Here is a 7,916-nt window from a genome sequence, read left to right on the forward strand (position 1 = left end):
CGTGTGTATACATATATCCCCCTTTGTGGGGGTGGATTTCCCTCCCATTTAGGTCATCACAGAGCACTGAGTAGAGTTCCGTGTGCTACAGAGTATGTTCTCATTAGTTAGTAATTTTATACATAGTAGTCTATATATGTTAATCGCAACCCCCCAATTCATCACTTCCTTCCTCTCTTGGTATCCATACCTTTGTTCTTTATGTCTGTGTCTCTATTTTTGCATTGCAAATAGTTTTGTCTGTATCATTTTTTCTAGATTCCACATATATGTGTTAATATACAGTATTTGTTTTTCTTTTTCTGACTTTTGCATTATTTTCTTGAGGTAGCCCAATACGCACTCATCAGAAATGACATGAAAGGAATCTGGAGGTGACTGACAGCTTCTGCTACCACAGAAGGAGATGGACTGGAGTGGGTAGGGTTAGGGAGCTCCATGGCATGGGAGCCCTCGAGGTGACCAAAGCCACATAATGTTGATAGCTCATTCATTTGTCCATGCCATATGGGTCGTGGGGAAGGTGACTGTGACAGCAATGCAAAAGACTGCTGAATTAAGAGTGGCCAGATTGTTCTGGATCCTTATTTATTAAAATATTTTAATAAGCAAAAAGTGTACTTTGCTGCAATGCTCTCCAGCACTCCAACATTGAGTATATTGAGCTTCTCAAAGCTCTGCCTGTCCGGCAAATAAAGCCCTGTTAATCATGAACTGGCTGAGATCATGTTCACTGTTTGACAAGTCATATATTCAGTGACCACAAAGTGCTGTAGGGGAACCACCTACCTGGAGGGTCCAGTCTGTCTGGAGCTCACCCACCTAACCCAAAACTTCGAAGACCTCGATCTCTCTTCAACAGTGAGGGAAGACTGGAAGGGTTTCTAAGTACTTTTTCCTAAGTTTTCTCACAAATCGTCTAGTTTCCCTTCTGGTATTTATGAAATAGCTAAAAGTAAATGAAGTAAAGACCTTGTTATAATTTTTCCTAAAAAAGAAATGGTTATGGAAGAATTAACATTCTTAAAATTAAAGCTAAGTAGCAAAATAGCAAATGAATGTATACTTATTTGTGAAAAAGCTATTTTATAAAGAATCCTTTGGAAATTGAAGACAAGAAAGTATAGTTATTGGCAGTTCTTTCCTCAAAAATAAGGTAATCTCTGATAACTGAGTCCTTTTTAAGTACATTCCAATATCCTAACTTTGGTTGATTAAGGATCCAAATACAATAAAATGAGATTGTGTAGAAAACAATCACAAAAAGAGAACAACACAATTTTGGAGGAGAATCAAAATGATGAGAAAAATCTTGTTTTTTTTTTTTTTCCCCCCTAAGAGAATTAATATGCATGTATAGAGATGTGTGGGTTCCCCAGATGGCTCAGTGGTAAAGAATCTGCTTGCCAGTGCAGGAGATGCAGGTTCCATCCCTGGGTTGGGAAGATCCCCTGGAGAAAGGAATGGCAACCCACTCCAGTATTCTTCCTTGGAAATCCCGTGGACAGAGGAGCCTGGCAGGCTACAGTCCATAGGATTGCAAGAGAGTCAGACAAGACTTAATGACCAAACACAAACAATATGGATGTGTAGGATCCCATTGTATATATTTTAAAGAGAAAGATGAAAGAGTATCCAAGAGCATTCTTATTATTTTGAATATTAAACCCAATCAAAGCATTTTGTATTTACAGTTAATATGAGGATTGCTATTAGCCTATATGTATTTAAATTCTACCTACAATTTTCCTAATTGTGCTCATTTTATTTGGAACAAATATGCAATGCTAGCATATCAAATGATAAGTTATCTCATAGGAATCAGTTCCTAATTTAAGATTACTGGATATGTTAAAGGCCCAAGTATGTCCCCTATTTGGCCCTTTAATACATGCTTACTGTCTTAATTTGTTTCCCTTAAAAATCTGGTGACGGCTGAAAAGAAAAACGAAAAGTACATGTAGTCTTCACTGAGGCAGAAAGAGCCCTAATCATAAAATTTCCGACCAGAACAGGGTCACCTACACTTAAATTTTCTGTAAACAAATAAGTGCTGAGACAGCCGATCAACTTCCTCAGTGCATTTTTCCCCTAGTAAAATCAGTTTGAGATAAATTGCAAAATAAATAAATGTCAAATAACAATTCCCATGACTAGTATTTGAACTGAATTTAATGATGATTATGAAGACAAAGCTGTGATAGGCCTCTGCATAGAAGGCTTAAAGGGAACAATCTGAAACGATTTTAACTTGGAACCATTTTAACAAATGAATATATTTCCTAAATTGCCACATCAACCAACCCTGCTATCTAATTATGGCCAGCAAAAAGGGCTACATATTAACTATTCCAAAACCTAAGCCATTATTTTTGGTTGACATTCAGTTAATAAACCTGAAAAGCATTTTGCTCATTGAATAGTCAAGGTTTCTGCTTTACAACTGATAGGGAATATAACAGGAAGTTGCATTGTTCTAAGTCACACATTCTCTAAAGACTTGACTCAGACTCTGTGGTCTTGTTGGTCATCAATGCTTCCACCATCTTCTAGGATAAAATGATCACAGTTGCTTCTTAGAATAGAAATTTAAGAGCCCTCTGCCCATCATTTCAAAATTATTAAGAAAAATTTCAGTAAAAAGTCCATTTTATGTCCAAAAGGGTGAAATGCGCTAGGAGCAGGTGATTCTGTAGCCCCACCTGGGTCATTTTGAAAGCTTATGCCTATGTGCTAATCAGCAAGCAGCAAGGCAGCACCCTTGAACTTGTCAGGGAAAGCAATCTGGAATTCACTGATTAGCAAAAGGAATTTAGGGAAACAGTATGTAGAAGTATTTATGGAAAATAAGAAATATACTTTCAAGGTTCTAAAATTTATTTTGCTATTAAGCTTGTCCTTTGAAAAGTTATAAACCTAAAAAACTTTAAATCAGTTACCTAATACCCTTGTGTTTGTTGATCCTCTGTCCATTTATTTTGAAGGGATCTTCTAAAGTTATTGCAAAATGTGGAGTGCATTTGCCATCTACTATATATCATGCAATCAACTCTATTTAACAGTCCTGGGGGAAATTTCTCTTTGCTGGAGGATACATTGTTCTTTTACCTAACCAACACTAACTGTATTTCCCTTTTTCACATTTGCCACCAAAATCCTCAGAGCCATATTTATGACCCATTTTTAGAAAAGGCATCACAGCTCTTCTCTACCTTAATCTTACTGCAGGCATCAACTCTTTCTCTTAACTTTTGTGTTAATTCCTCCACCTCATCTTAATATATTCATCTGGTTGTTTTGTAACCTGGGAGGCTGGATTGCAATTTTGAACATCAAAATAATAAAAATTAGTTCAGAAAATTTTCCTTTTACCATATCACTTTTTGGAGACTATATGGATTAAACAAAGAATCACACACACACACACACACACACACACACACAACTCTTTAGAAAGTCCAGGGTTCTTTTTTTTCTAAAATAGTTTAATGTGTTTCTCAATCAGTAATTAGACTTTCTTATAAATTCATAAGAACACAAAGATAGCCCATTAATTCAGGCAAAGAAATGACAGTTTTTGCACAATCAAACCCATAAAAAGTGAGACATTCAAAAAAAGTAAGTTTATGGTCCTATTTTTGTATTTCATGTAGTGCCAAGCATATTATTACAAATAATTGCTTAATAGATTATTCACTTTTGGGGAGCATAGACACCCTTCATTTGCAACTGGTTAGGAGACATCTCCTATGAAATATTCCAACCTCTCACATTTAGGATGTCCCCAAACTAATCTTATTATCTTCTGCATCTCTTTTCCAGCTGCTCTCCTATATTATTACAATCTAAATATGGAAACACAAAGAAACATTTAACCTTTACCTCTCATTACCCCACAGAGCCAACCAATTCTATACAGTGATTCTGAGACTCCAAAGTCACCCTTCTTGTCTTTTCTATATATTTTTTTTTAATCAAGTGATTCATCACCAGGATAGTTTGAGAAGCCATGCTTTAAATATTTATTTATTTACTTTTGGCTGTGTCAGATCTTAGTTGCAACATATGCCCGGCTTCTCTCTAGTTGACAGGCTCAGCCTGTGGTTGCAGCTTATGGACATAGTTGCTTCCCAGTATATAAGATCTTAGTTCCACATCCAGGGATGGAACCCTCGTCTTCTGCCTTGCAAGGTAGTTTCTCAACCATTGGATCACCAGAGAAGTGCCCTTTTTTCTATTTTTAATATCACTACTCTACTCTGGGCCATCCCTACATTTGCTTCATTGTTTTAAAAACTTATTATTTTTTATTTTGGTTAAGGTAGGAATCCCTCTCAAAAGAGATCAAATGACAGGGAGCAGACAGCCACTTAAAGTTACAGAAAGATATTATGGATACTGAAGAAAAGGGAACCCAGACCTTGTTATAGACCCAGATTCTTGAACTCTTTAATCAATATAAATTGATAAGAGGCCAGACTAGAAATTCAGGCATCAGCTCAGTTCAGTTCAGTTCAGTTGCTCAGTTGTGTCCGACTCTTTGCGACCCCATGAATCACAGCACGCCAGGCCTCCCTGTCCATCACCAACTCCCAGAGTTCACTCAGACTCACGTCCATCGAGTGAGTGATGCCATCCAGCCATCTCATCCTCTGTCGTCCCCTTCTCCTCCTGCCCCAATCCCTCCCAGCATCAGAGTCTTTTCCAATGAGTTAATTCTTCGCATGAGGTGGCCAAAGTACTGGAGTTTCAGCTTTAGCATCATTCCTTCCAAAGAAATCCCAGGGCTGATCTCCTTTAGGGTGGACTGGTTGGATCTCCTTGCAGTCCAAGGGACTCTCAAGAGTCTTCTCCAGCACCACAATTCAAAAGCATCAATTCTTCAGCACTCAGCCTTCTTCACAGTCCAACTCTCACATCCATACATGACCATAGGAAAAACCATAGCCTTGACTAGACGGACCTTTGTTGGCAAAGTAATGTCTCTGCTTTTAAATATGCTCTCTAGGTTGGTCATAACTTTCCTTCCAAGGAGTATGCTATGTTGTCACTTCAGTCGAGTCCGACTCTGTGTGACCCCATAGACGGCAGCCCACCAGGCTCCCCGTCCCTGGGATTCTCCAGGCAAGAACACTGGAGTAGGCTGCCATTTCCTTCTCCAATGCATGAAAGTGAAAAGTGAAAGTAAAGTCGCTCAGTCGTGTCCGACTCTTAGCGACCCCATGGATTACAGCCTAACAGGCTCCTCCATCCATGGGATTTTCCAAGCAAGAGTACTGGAGTGGGGTGCCATCCAAGGAGTAAGCATCTTTTAATTTCATGGCTGCAGTCACCATCTGCAGTGATTTTGGAGCCCCCAAATATAAAGTCTGACACTGTTTCCACTGTTTCCCCATCTATTTCTCATGAAGTGATGGGACCAGATGCCATGATCTTTGTTTTCTGAATGTTGAGCTTTAAGCCAACTTTTTCACTCTCCTCTTTCACTTTCATAAGACGCTTTTGAGTTCCTCTTCACTTTCTGCCATAAGGGTGGTGTCATCTGCATACCTGAGGTTATTGATATTTCTGCCGGCAATCTTGCTTCCAGCTTGTGTTTCTTCCAGTCCAGCGTTTCTCATGATGTACTTACTCTGCATATAAGTTAAATAAGCAGGGTGACAATATACAACCTTGACATACTCCTTTTCCTATTTGGAACCAGTCTGTTGTTCCACGTCCAGTTCTAACTGTTGCTTCCTGACCTGCATACAGATTTCTCAAGAGGCAGGTCAGGTGGTCTGGTATTCCCATCTCTTTCAGAATTTTCCACAGTTTATTGTGATCCACACAGTCAAAGGCTTTGGCATAGTCAATAAAGCAGAAATTCAGGCATAACGGAGCAAAAACAAATAATAGGTCCCCTTGCTTGCTGCCCTAAGAGGTTGAGCTGGTCCCCTTAGATGGTAGGGGTGGATTGGTGGGTTGGGCTGGAGAGGTGGCTTAGGCCGTCTGCCCACCCCCTCCATGGTGCAGTATATTGGGATCATGGGCAGCACCCTGCTTTTCCTTCTCGTACCTCAGAAATGGCAGTTGGGTTTGGGCCCTTTTGTATGTTATTGCTGATTATTTGTCCCAGTTGGGCATGCATGTAGTTATTTTTAATCCCTTATATTTTCTTTGTATGCTCTTGCCTGAGGAGACATTTATCCAGGTACAAGCACTTCAGTAAAGGTTCCAAGGTCCCAGCCTGTCTCAGGCTCACTGTAGGCAGGGCCTGGTAACAAGGAACACCACTGTTTCCTTTAGGTTTTCCCTTTCTTGTCTCTCTCTCAATTGGTGCCCACAAATTCTTTATTTTCATTTCACTATGCATAAGACTTTACAATGCTTTGCCCTAGCCTTGACAGTCTATGACTATTTGCTGCTACTGCTAAGCCGCTTCAGTCGTGTCTGACTCTGTTGGACCCCAGAGATGGCAGCCCACCAGGCTCCCCCGTCCCTGGGATTCTCCAGGCAAGAACACTGGAGTGGGTTGCCATTTCCTTCTCCAATGCATGAAAAAAGTGAAAAGTGAAAATGAAGTGGTCCATTGTGTCCGACCCTCAGCAACCCCATGGACTGCAGCCTACCAGGCTCCTCCATCCATGGGACTTTCCAGGCAAGAGTACTGGAGTGGGGTTCCATTTAGCAAATCATAAAAATTCTCTCAAAGTCTTTTAGTTAAAATTCCTGAGGTAAGAAATTTAAATGAATTAACTCAAATATGCCAAGTTCCTGTTCAGCATATACCTACACCCTAAAAGTGACAGATTCTGAGTCCACCCATCTTTATTCATGGGTGTGTAGACCCCAGCTGGCTTTGTGGGTGAACATGAGGTTACGTGTAAAGGAATGCAGAGAGTAGGGAATGATAGACAATTCTAATAGTTTATCACATCTATCAATGTATACATGCACAATGATAATTAACTCCATGTTTATTACTCTGTAGTCCAATTTAGAACCTGCTAAACTCCATGTTTATTACTCTGTAGTCCAATTTAGAACCTGCTAAACACAGTTTTGAGCAAAAATATTCTCTTGCTTTGATTTGTTTAATTCACTTGGTTTCCCTTATAAATACTCTATCCATCGGCTTTGATGTAATCATAAACTGTCCCCAAATTCCAGTGGCTTAGGTATGTATTTCTTGTGCATTTCACACATGATGGTTGTCTGGTTCTCAGCGGCTCTTCCTATATCAGACATATGCTGAGGAAGCATCCAGCATTTGTGACATATTATTCTTATGGTGAAGAAAAAAAGTAAGAGAGCTGGCAGAGATGTATGAAGGCTCTTAAAGCTTCTGCCTAGATGTGCTGCATGTTATTCCTGCTCACATTACGTTGGACACAGATCCAGCATTGATGTTGAAGGGATGTGCAACCCCCTTCCTCCATTGACAGGGTACAGCCCATCAGCTAGTGGTGAATAAAAATGTATCATTCCTTTACAGGACAGGGTGGGAGCAAGAAATTGAGCACAGTAATGCAACTTACCACAAACTACTATAGTGGCTCCAAATGTACACTAATAGAATTAAACTCTTTGTTCCAATGTTTTTTGAAATATTGCATTGATCCCCGAGGTTCCTTGGACATATAGTGATGTCAAGAGAAATTAAGGGGCATGCGGTTCTTGATGCCACTCCCTCCCCACCCCCCCCCCATAGTAGTTCTAGTTTTACCTGCTATCTGTCAGAGACCTGGGTAAGATTTACTTTGGGAGGAAATAATACCTCTTTTTAATTTCAAAAAAATATTGAAAATCATTTTCTTTGCTTGACCATCAATATTTTATTTCATAAAATGACAATGTAGTTTTCAAAGTTTTTCTTCTCTATCCCCTCCCATTTACTTTACACTTCCACCTAACCTAATTCAGCATAATTTTTA

General features: G+C 39.6%; 1 pseudogene; it reads left to right on the top strand.

The window, feature by feature from the left end:
- The first annotated feature begins 475 nt into the window (after positions 1-475).
- LOC133256082 (small ribosomal subunit protein uS17m-like) lies at positions 476-888 on the top strand (annotated as a pseudogene).
- The last annotated feature ends 7,028 nt before the right edge of the window (positions 889-7,916 follow it).

This window comes from Bos javanicus, chromosome 2 (genome assembly GCF_032452875.1).
Source record: "Bos javanicus breed banteng chromosome 2, ARS-OSU_banteng_1.0, whole genome shotgun sequence".
NCBI lineage: Eukaryota > Metazoa > Chordata > Mammalia > Artiodactyla > Bovidae > Bos > Bos javanicus.